Here is a 12,452-nt window from a genome sequence, read left to right as displayed (position 1 = left end):
CTGCAGATGAGATCTCACCAGAGCAAAGTGGCAGAATCACCTCACTCAATCTGCTGGCCACACTTGGAATCTGCTTCTGTACTCATCCAACTCAAGAAAGTCGGGCCCACAGCTCTCCTGCCTATGTTTGCAAGCAATACATGATCCCTTTGGCATTGCTTGTGCATACAGAAAGCTTTGCAGTCCCAAGGGTGTACAGAGGGAAGGTTTTATATAATGGAGCTGGTCCAGTGGTGCTAATTAAATCATCACATTAGAGCTGGGGGCTTTCTTGAGTAAGTTTTGAGCTAACTGCACCTCAGCTCATGGCCAGGTGTGCTGCCTAGAGTCCAGAGAGCCCTGCCAAACTCATTTCACTTGTGATGCTAAGGCCAACTCCAGCACAGTCTCCAGAGACTGACAAAATTGTGGATCAATCCAGTGTAAACCTGAAACCATTCAGATTCAGCCAAGTGGAAATCCAGCCTGACTCCCACCCAAACCCAAACAACTGAGAAAAAGAGAGCAAGTTTTACATAAGAATCCATCCAATGTCAGAGCAGACACGCTTGCTCCAAGGACATGATGTCATGTCTTGGAAGGGCCTTTAGCTGAATTATCAGGTGACTTGCACAGTTCCTAAGCAGAAAACCAGAATCACAGGTGGGCAGTGGGTGTGAGAGCCTGCATCTGCCACCTGTGAGATGTCATTGGAGATAGCCTCACACTACAGATCTTAGACTCGGAGTTGACAGGTGGCAAAACCTAAACATTCTGGTCCACTAGGGAGGACCACTCTACAATCCCTTGCAGAGGGACAGACTTCCCAAGGTGAATTTTCCTCCCTCCTTGTACTTCCAGGCCTTTACACCAGGAATCACTTAGGTGGGACTGATCATTTGTGCCACAAGGTCATGAGAAGGCTCTTGGCTAGTTCCTCTCCCACAGTCCAAGGGCTGGAAGGATGAAAACACTCCAGGCAAACTTGCATGGCTTAGGTGCTGATGTTTACTTACATGCTGCTCTCTCCCATCCCCTCCTCTCCCTGAGCTATAGGAATAGAGGAGGAAGTGCAAACCAGCTGGTACTTCGGACGGTGTAACCCCTCATGCCAGCTTACTGAGCTCTGGCTTAAACTCAGCTCACAGCAAGAACTAAAAATCTCCCCCAAACCATAACTTTTGGATGGAAGTCTGCTCCAGACTCTCTGTTGTCTCATGGGTAGAAGATTCTATGATTCTAATCAACAGCCTAACACTACTACTGCCTAGATGCTATCCATCTGTTCCTGTGCCAGTGCTGCCATTTACCTCCCATTTCCTCCTGCCCCAGTGTACTTACCAAATGTCTCCAAGCCTTCACTTTGCCAGACTAAACTTTTGCTTGAGGGAAGATTTATCTAACAACTTTTTCATTTGATTTTGCCAGAGTGGTGGTGAATGATGCCACATCCAGCTGGTGGCCAGTCACTAGTGGTGTGCCCCAGGGATCAGTGCTGGGCCCCATCCTCTTTAACATCTTTACTGATGATCTGGATGAGGGCATTGAGTCCATCATCAGTAAACTTGCTGACAACACCAAGCTGGGGGCAGGAGTTGATCTGCTGGAGGGTAGAGAGGCTCTGCAGAGGGACCTCAACAGGCTGGACAGATGGGCAGAGTCCAAGGGCATGAGATTGAACACATCCAAGTGCCGGGTTCTGCACATTGGCCACAACAACCCTATGCAGTGCTACAGCCTGGGGTCAGAGTGGCTGGAGAGCAGCCAGGTGGAGAGGGACCTGGGGGTACTGGTTGATGGTAGGCTGAACATGAGCCTGCAGTGTGCCCAGGCAGCCTAGAGGGCCAATGGCATCCTGGCCTGCATCAGGAACAGTGTGGCCAGCAGGAGCAGGCAGGTCTGCATTTGTCCTCCCTCCACGTTTGAGCAGCATGGTTTTGCTTTCAGATCAGCATCCCTCCTTTTAGCACTTTAGTGAAGAGGTACCTTCCACGTCCATTAAATGAACGAATGCTCTGCTGCTGTGCAGAGAGCTTTGCAACAGAGTAAATGCACACAGGAAGACAAATCTACAAAGCACCATCAACATGCTAGTGATTATTGAAGCAACAGGTAGATATTAGAATAGACTAGACTAGACTAGACTAGACTAGAATAGAATAGAATAGAATAGACCAGGTTGGAAGAGACCTTCAAGATCATCGCATCCAACCTATCATCCAACACCACCTAATCAACTAACCCATGTAACCAAGCATCCTGTCAAGTCTCCTCCTGAACACCTCCAGTGATGGCGATTCCACCACCTCTCCGGGCAGTCCATCCCAATGGGCAATCACTCTCTGTGTGTAAAACTTCCTCCTGACCTCTAGCCTGAACTTCCCCTGGCGCAGCCTGAGACTGTGTCCTCTTGTTCTGGTGCTGGCTGCCTGGGAGAAGAGACCAACCTCTGCCTGTCTACAACCCCCTTCAGGTAGTTGTAGAGAGCAATAAGGTCACCCCTGAGTCTCCTCCTCTCCAGGCTAAGCAGCCCCAGCTCCCTCAGCCTCTCCTCATAGGGCTTGTGTTCCAAGCCCCTCACCAACTTCGTTGCCCTTCTCTGGAGTTCTCTGGACTCGTTAGCACACAGAAGGCAAGAGAAGAGTGAGATGGATGATACTGAGAGGCATTTGAAAGAGAAAAGGCACTTGGCAGAATGAAGAATTAACTTCCAGACAAGTGGAGAGACCTAGTACTGCTCTTCAGCAAACCCCTAGGCAACAAACTGAATACTGCAGTGAAAAGAACTTTGCCTAAAGAAGAAACCCCAAGTGTTACCAAAGTTTTGATATTAAAATGTCTTTTTAATATTTCTTGTAATATATTTTTTGGACAGTCCTAGTAATATCAGAGTAGTTCTGCGTATGGAATCATCAAACTATACCACAGGAAACTGAAACCCTCAGTAATGCCCCACTTGCACCATAATCAAATTGCTGGGATCATAACCCCACTGTGGTGAAACCAGCCAGGCCAGCAAAGGAGAATGCCTCTTGGGTGAGTCCCACGTGATGTTGGGATGAGACAGGAAGGCTTTGTCCCGTCTGCTGCTGGCTTCCCTAATGCTTTTCAGGATAGCTCTATAGCTTGTATGCATCCTCTCCTGTCAGTGCAACCCAGAGGCACATATGTGAAACCAAGCCAGTGCATGGAGCTGGCTCAGATGCTGCATTCCCAGCAGGAACTGCTTCAAACTCTGTCTTCTGGACAAATTTCTGCCAACATTTTGAAGCAGTTTTTTGTGGAGAAATTTTTAAGTTTGTGATGATGGTGGGTGTTTTTTTTTCCTTGTTGTTGTTTTTGTGAGAGTTGTTTTGTGTGTGTGTGCATGGGTATGAATCAAACAATTCACTGACAGCTGACAGAATTATTCCAGATTCATAGTATCATAGTATCATTCAGGGTTGGAAGGGACCACAAGGATCATCTAGTTCCAACCCCCCTGCCATGGGCAGGGACACCCCACACTAGATCAGCCTGGCCAGAGCCTCATCCAGCCTGGGCTTAAACACCTCCAGGGATGGGGCTTCAACCACCTCCCTGGACAACCCATTCCAGGGCTTCACCACTCTCATGGGGAAGAACCTCCTCCTCACATCCAGCCTGAATCTCCCCACCTCCAGCTTCATTCCATTCCCCCTAGTCCTATCACTACCTGAGATCCTGAGAAGTCCTTCCCCAGCCTTCCTGTAGGCCCCCCTCAGATACTGGAAGGCGATTTCAGCAGGCCAGCAGATTCAAAATCTCAGCATTTCAAGCCCCTCTCAAATTCTGCTGTGAAGCCTTATTGGTTAACTAACTTTTGTATGTCACCCAAGAGGCCTTAGACCAGGTTGCTCAAGGCCTCATCCAACCTGGCCTTGAACAATTTCCAGGTAGTGGGCAGCCACAACCTCCCTGGGAAACCTGTTCCAGTGTCTCACCATTCTTGCTGTCAAGAATTTCTTCCTAATCTCCAGTCTAAATCTGCCCTCCTCAAGCTTCAATCCATTCTCTCTCATCCTATCACTACAAGCTCTTGTCAACAGTCCCTTACAGCTTTCGTGTAGCCCCCTCTGAGGTACTGGAAGGCTGCTGTAAGGTCTCACCAGTGCCTTCTCTTCTCCAGGCTGAATAGCCCCAACTCTCTCAGCCTGTTCCCCCTCTGGACCCTCTCCAGCAGTTCCATGCCCCTCTTATGCTAGGGACCCCAGAACTGGATGCAGTGCTCTGGGTGGGGTCACAGCAGAGCAGAGGAGCAGAATCTCCTCTCTCTCACCCTGCTGGTCACATCGCTGTTGAGGCAGCCTAGCACATGGCTGGCATTCTGGGCTGCCAGTGACCACTGCTGGCTCATGGTGAGTTTGTCATCAACTGACACCCCCAAGTCCTCCTCCTCCAGACCACTCAGAAGCTTTATGTGCTTTAGCACATTCATCTTGTCTTTCAGATGCCTCTAGTCTACATTTTATGGATTCGAAGACTTTTACTAACCACTGCAGCTAGCCAGCAGCAACACCTCCAGTGTCAATGAGGGTGTCCTACCAGCAGCTCTTCTACTCCCCCTAGCACTTGCTCCGATTAGTGCAGATTATATTATTGAGTTGCCAAGTCCTACTAATTGGACGTTCTGATTGCAAAGCTGGGTTTCACCCTCCCACATGAAACCTGTAGGAGAGAAGTTTGGGTGAAAGAGAGCCATGAGAAGATTCACTTGTATCACCCTGGGAAGAGCTGGTTGCAGCTCACCCCTATACACAGTGGCCCTCATGACTCCTGTGCTAGCAAGGAGTCACAGAGCTTGCTTCTCTCTGAGTCCACTGCAGGCCACAGCTCCTTCATTTTGGAATCTCATTCTTGTTGCTTTTCTCTTTGGACTAGGGAAAAGCTGCAACTCTAGAGCTTGTGCCTGGATTTGCTCTCTGAGACTTACTTACACCTGCATAAATACTGATAAACAATTAGTGGCAAGAGTAATCAACTCATAGCAAATCTCCCTGGAAAGCCTACACTTTGAGGCTCTGCTGTGTATCATTAGTATTTTTATTACTACTATCTTACCAGGTTTGCAGGACATACCACTGCTAACTCACAGCCTCAGTGGATCTCAAACCTCACCTCTGGTCCCTCTGTGCAAACAGACCATAGCCCCCTGTAGCAGCCACTCCAACACAGCACCTGCCCAATCCAGTGGGAGCTGCCATCACAGAGCTCCTCCATGCCTGCAGCCTCTGGACTGGGGCATTCACAACACTGACATCAGCACCTGGCATCAGGAGTCTTCACTGCTCACTCATGTCCTGACTCATCAGTGAGTCTCACATTCACATCTAGTTCTCTGTGAGCATTCTAGCAGTAGTACATAAATGTATGCACACATCCACAGATACTCCACACCTGTATCTGATATCACGATGCCGACAGGCATCAAGAGCTGAACTGTAGGTTTGGGGTCCCTTATCAAGAGGCTAAGATTGGTACTTAAACAAGGACAGGCTCTAGGTTGAAAGAGAGCAAGACAGTCTTCTAGGTGACAATCTTGTAAAAGAAAACCCAAAAATCTCCTACAGACACACCAGTTAGGTTTCCCGGGGTTAAGGTAGAAGGCTCCCTAGAACACACTCTAGGGTGAGGGAGATAGGAGCATGACTAATTCTGGTGCATCATACCGTCCTCCCTCTGGAAAATAAGGAAGAAGCATTGACTGCCAGGGAGCTGCTAGCAGATTGGGACTGGGACTTTGTCTCCAGGAATGTCTTACTCTCATCTCTGCAGAATGGGAAGGAAATTTCTTTCTTAAACATTTCTCTCTCTTTCATTATCACTCCCTTCCTATGAAAGTGTAACATGAGTCAGCTGCATATCAAAAGGAAGATACATTTATTAGAAGCTGAAGAGAGTAAATATCCACCTTCAGTCGCAGGCCTTGGCACAGATTCCTCCCCATAAAGATAAGCCTCCACAGCTGTAGCTCTATGAGGTTAGCTCTTCCTCCTAGCAACGATAGGCCTCCATCCAGTGGATAGTACAAAGAGAAGAGGGATTTCCCCGGCACTGGTACATACTGTGTTAAGTTCCACCTTCAGGCAATATATAATGCATGAGTTATAAACCCTTGAAATCTGGTTTTCTAGTACAAACATTGGTAGGTCCTTGAAGCAGTGCTGCTGATATCACAATTACAGCGGATAGCGTTGTTTACCGACTGCCATAATAGGCCCTAATAAATGATAATCCACCTTGATAGAACACAGTGCTGGGATTACTGCTAAAACAAACATTATGCTGAACTAATGCAATTAATGTAGCATGCAGAAAAATCTTAGCTTCATTTTAAGCTTCACAATTGCAGAAAGTGCCAAAACAAATGGAAGTCCCCAAGCAGAACAAAAGGAAACAGAAGGCTGTACAAAGGGCAGTCTTAGAGGAGAAAAAGGGGAAAGAGTGGCCAAGGGAATCGCTTCACAGGAGGTGAAGGAGAGTTATAAAGCAACATGGTTAAAATGGTCACCAAAAATGTTTTGTTTCCCTTTCCTGTATAGAATTAACAAAGTGACAGAATCACAGAATAGTAGGGGTTGGAAAGGACCTCCAGAGATCACCCAGTCCAACCCCCTGCCAGAGCAGAGTCACCCAGGGCAGGTCACCCAGGAACGCATCCAGCTGCATTTTGAATGTCTCCAGAGAAGGAGACTCCACAACTTCTCTGGGCAGCCTGTGCCATTGCTCCATGACCCTCACCACAAGGAAGTGTTTCCTCATGTTGAGATGGAACCTCCTATGTTCCAGTTTGTACCCTTTGTTCCTTGTGCTATCACTGAGCACCACCAAAATGAGCCTGGCACCTTCATCCTGATACCCACCCCTCAGATATTTATAGACATTGATAAGATGCCCTCTCAGCCTTCTCTTCTCCAGACTAAACAGTCCCAGGTCTCTCACAGCAAACTGCACACATGGAGTGGCACATTATTTGGTCACATTTGTTTCATAAACATACATCTGAAGAACACATCAAGTGAATCTCCATAGCAGAACTACCCTGCTGTTCTGCTGTAATAGCAAAGTACCTAGCAAGGACTCATAGCTGAGTGACCCTCCCATTGCTTTCTGCTGCCACTCAAAGCACTCTATTACAGGTGTGGAAGTGCCACTGGACCATGAGCTCTGCATCCTTCCCTTGGTGTGAGAGGAGCAGGGCAGGTCTACCAACGTTGAGCTTCAAGATGCTGCAGGTAGGTTTCGACCATCAAAGAGGTCCTGTCGCCTCTGCGTTACACTGCACTCATTACAATTTAAGAACAGAAAGAAAAAAATACGATTGGAGGCTGATGTTTTATGAAAGTTGAGATTCTCCCCCTCTGCATGATACCATCTCCCACATCAGAGAAAGCCCAACAGCTGTGGGCTTCCCATGCAGCTCTGGCTCCTACATGGCAAAGCTGCAAACAACCTAAATTAGGCAACGACTTCAGGTAGAAGCACAATTACCACACTCTTGTCAAGCTGCCAATTCAAAGCAGCAAGACCTGAGGAGGAGGCTGAAGTTTGATGGCTTCGCTGGCTTGGCTACCTGCCGTGATGCCCAGGATGCCCGATGACACTTTCTTGGGCAGGAGCCATCTCCTGCAGGGCCCACACCCCGAGCAGAAGCTGCTCTTCTTCAGAGCAGCTGGCTCCTGCAGTGGGTTTAGTGCCTAGATGTTTGCTCCTTCTAGACTTCTGAAACAGGTCCTACTTGTATGGTGGTGGTGGTGGCGGGGGGGAGCTTAGTGTGTCTCTGATATTTATAATTACACATTTATTGAGCTTGTGCAATCCAAACTCCAGCTTCAGGCCAAAAGTTCATTGCTAGAGGGGTTCAATAAAGAGTTTCCTCCTGAGAACGGAGCATTACATCACTTGCCAAGTGTGTCAGGCGGTTTTCCAGCCTCCTGTTGGGTCACACCCATTTTGACTAGTCTAGTGGCTAGATACTGTACATACCTGGCTGTATCCTTAAGCTCCATTGGATTAATCATGTCTGTATACTCCAGACATCAGAAAACTGAGTCAGGTTGTCACACAGCCCTTCCTGTCACCAGCCTCTGGACCCCAGAACAGCTGAGGCAAGTCAATGCACAAGGATGAAACTGGGTTTGCAAGGAGCAGACAGCCAACTGTTGAATATTCTGCATGTACATCCCTAAAATATCAGCTTGTTCTTTGCAGATCTCATCACAGGGGCAGGTCTGTGGTGACAAGAATGCCATTTTTCTGATGGAATGCTTAATAAACCTCAGGGACACACTGCTTATCGTGCTTGAGATAGTGCATGCCTCACAAAAAGAAATGGTTCCTGCAACACAGAGTTCAGTCTCTGTTCAGCAGGATATCACTTTTGCTTCATATTATTCTTGTAGCATCATGAAAAACTGAAAACCTAATAGTGCATTATCAGCTCACTCCTAAGGAAATGCAAACACTGGTCCTACCATACACCATTAAAGGACCATTGCCTGTTTCTCCACACACAAAACACTTCTGAAGACCCTGAAGCTAAGAATACAGTGCACCTCTAATGCACTTATGTCATATTGCACCACGCTGCCATGATGATTAACAGAATAATCCTGGTGCAAATAGATAAGCCAGAGCTCTTCCACAGGCACTTTTGGCTTATTATGGAGTCTGATACCACTGCTGGTTAGGAAACCAGGGGAATGAGGCTACTTTTATTATTAACATCAAGGCTCATGTAAGTATAAATGCTCTTCCTTAGCCTTTACAGAGCAGCTCCCTCAATGACCTTACTGCATTAAGCCTTGCAATGTGACAAATGATTTTGTAGATGGGGCAACTGAGGCAAAAGGTCAGAAGCCTCTTAGGCCTCCAGTTTTTACAGTGAGTGAAAACTGAAGACAAGAAGAAATAAATATTGCTAATCTATAAACTCCATGTGCTGAGCACCAGGTTAAATGTCCTCCACCTCAGCTGGAAGCACTGGTGTAAGGACTGATGGCCAGAAGCAAGTGACAGGAAGCCATGGACTTTAGCAGAAGAACAGACTGGAGTGGAGGGATTAATGTGATTTAATGGGTCACTTAGGGAGGACAATTGGCAACCCTAAATGCAACCCTAGTCAGCAAAATTTAACTAGCAGGTAAACCGGGCCCTAACTGTAGACAGATACCTAGGCTGCTGTAGATACCAGGTCCCTTTTCTCCCAAGGCAACTGACAGCTCTGTGCCTACCAGCCTCAGAGCTCCTGTGTTCAAAAGGGAGCAAGGAACACACATCTGCAATTTGGGGATGTTCAAACAGCACAGCCTGGTGATTTCTTTCCATGCCCAGGCTGCCAGAATCGGCAGAACCTCTCCAGCTCCTACCCTGATGCACTTTCAGCTCCCACTTAGCAGTGTGGAAACCACACATATTAAGAACCTTGCAGTATGAAGCTCTTTGTTCAGGATTACTCTGACACCAAGGCCTTCAATGAACGTAAGGATCTTGTGGAGTTCCAAAGTTCCTGGAGCCAAAAGCTTGGAATAACACCGTATGTTCATTCCCCATGTTGCACAGTCTGGAGCCAGTCTGGTGTCTGGGATAATGGCCAGTGATGTTCCTGAATGCTTTTCAGGTCCAACCAGAGGGTTTGACCTCAGCAGATCCCTGTGACAGGCACACATCTCCCTGTGATTTGAGGCTGTCTTACCACAGCTAAGGTGGGCAGCATTACCTGCTTCGTCACTCCCCTAACACAGGGCATGTCAGCCCTGTCAGGCATCCATCTGGGCTGAAGAAAATGATCACTGAAATGTTCTGTCAATCTTTAAACCTATTCACTATGGCACTGCTTAGCTGAAGAACCTCCTGAATCCAAGGTAATATTTTCAGAGACAGACATATATGCAAGCTCAGGAGAAAAAGAGGGGCTGAAAGGAGCCTCCAAGTATAAATCACATTGTTGCTGACCAATAATTGTGCCAGACCACCTTAAATGGACACTGTGCCCATCTGCTCTTTCCCTCTCCTCCCCCACACCTCCTCCCTCAGGGTTGTAAACCATCCTGCAATATTTAAAGTAGCATTGTTCACCTCCCTCCTGAAGCCCCTGGACCATCAGAGTGGCTATATATTCTGTCTGTGCTGTTTGCTATTCCTGAGGACATGCACATTGCTGAACATACTAATAAAAATTTCATAAAAGAGGTTGCCAAAGGGGTGTGTATAAGGGGATTTGTAAAGCTCCCTCACACACACACACTCACTCTCCATTCACCACTAAGAAAGGGCTGCAGCAGGCAAAAGCAAGTACCTCTCTACAACAAAACGAAACAGCTCTGCTTCTGAATGGGACCGAGCAGTCTTAGGCAACAGAGCAAAGATCTCTATCTTCCAGTGATCCAACATAAACAAACATAGAAGCGTGCTCCTTTGCACCTCAGCAAGTTAAGTGAAAGGCAAGAGCAAGCGGCAAGAAAACGCCTGCAGCAGGCACGCCAGTGGAGCAATGCTGGGTGTGCATGGTGCTGACCCACAGTGGGCTGCTTGTGCCTTCCCCAGTGCAGACTGCCTGGATCTGTCTTTGGGAAGCACACTCTCTTTTTCTTAAACAGCTTTAGTGCTGGACTGCTGGCTCTAGAGGCTGAAATCTCAGTCAGCCGCTGTATGCTGCACCTAAGGCCAACAGCTGCGCACGGCCAGGCGCTGGCATCTTCCTGGGATGGCTCTGCCGGGGACTGCTGAGCTCCCCTGTGGGAGCTGTCGCCTGAGATTGCCAGCATCAGCCTGGTTGCTCCACAGATTTTGGGTTGTGGAAGTCTGAGACCTTCCAAGGTCACTTCCTTTTAGCTGACCGACTGCACTGAGGTCTCTGTGGCTTCTTATTACTAACTACTTTGGCTTAGGGTTGTTGATCTTTGCTTTCTAATGCTCGCTGTCTGCAGCCTGGGGCTCAGCACAGTAGCACTGGAGCTGCTACTTGACTCGGAGCATGCACAAGTTTTTAAAAGAGCTAAACAATAATTTGAAGTGCTGAGAAAAACTATTAGCCTCACAGATTGTCCCACCTCAAAGCCCATCAGAATCGAGTCTCTCATGACTAGAGGCAATCCAGGAAAGCTAAGGAATGCTTTCTGGTGATCTGTTTGGATTCTTTTGCCCCTCATCTTTCCCTAGGTGATCAATGCTCTGCCTAACAGATACAACATGCTTTCAGCAACTCTGGAATTGTTAGCTCAGATTTTCTGGCCAGGACATGGGATTTAAAGCATCTCTTAAAATTCTTTAAACTGCTGTGTGCAGTATGGAGCAGATGCTGTGCTCCACCTCTGAATGACTTCTGTGTCGGTGGGTGAAGTCACACTCCTTTTATCTGAGCTATATCTCTGCCTCCTGGATGGAAAGCACTATAAATGCACATCATTATAATCAAACACAACCAGAAAAGAAACAAACCCCCACAAGATCTGCAAATGCATGTTTAGACTGTGGTAAAAAGGTAGAGCACTTAGAGAATTGTAAATAAATGACCTAGAGAAGTCAGGGTCTTTGTTAAGCCAGACAGTGGGAAATTATTGCAAGGCAGGTTATTGCCCTCCCAGCGAGCAACAGCCCGTGTGGAATGGTTATGGCAGAGCATTCAGTTACACATTAGGGATGTTTTTATTATAACACATATTTACAGGCTTCATGATCTCTCTTGTAAATACATACAAAGGAAATTGAAGCAGTCAGCTTTCAGTGCTGGGCCTTAAATATTTGCCAGTTTTACCTGGACCAAACAGGGACAGTCTCAGAGGATGGAGAACCGCATAGGAAACACCCAGAAAGGACAGCAGGTATTTAAGCAGGCAGCAAGCTTAAAGGCACCAATTGTTTTATCACTTAGGACAGAGGACTTAGTGACAGACCCCCAAATGCTCCAGTGATGAGGTCTCCTCCATTCATTGAAATAGAGTTATACAGATGTGGGCTAGTAGGTGCCTGAACCTCCAAAGAATCCCTTATGTAACACCAGGATGCTATTTCTGCTGAATTTTCCACCCAAGTCTCATGCATGATCCACCGCTGTACCACAGCGCACCTAACAATCACTACACAGACACACAGATGCACACTGCATGAAGTGCCTTGGCCACAAAGAACATATTCACTGAGAAGAACAAATTCTTTTTGAGATTACAATCTGTATGTGCTGGATATTCCACATCCATTCAACCAGCCCAGCAAGCTCCTCGTGTGTGTATTTAAACACACAATGTACAGATGCTGGCTGTGATTTGCCTCGCTGAACATCGTGTCCATTTAATCCCTTCTGAAGGTCAAATATATTTTAACATTTTGGCAAATGTCTTTGGAACCAACTTAATTAAACACCACAGTTAAATTGGGCAGTAAGTTTTCCTCCAAAATGCTTACAACAACTAGCCTGAGCAATTCGCTGCAGGCTTAGACCAATGCAGCTGGCGAAT

The sequence above is a fragment of the Melanerpes formicivorus genome, unplaced genomic scaffold (assembly GCF_026170545.1).
Source record: "Melanerpes formicivorus ecotype bairdi unplaced genomic scaffold, bMelFor1.0.p_v2 SCAF_36, whole genome shotgun sequence".
NCBI classification, from domain to species: domain Eukaryota; kingdom Metazoa; phylum Chordata; class Aves; order Piciformes; family Picidae; genus Melanerpes; species Melanerpes formicivorus.
This window is presented reverse-complemented; position numbering follows the sequence as displayed.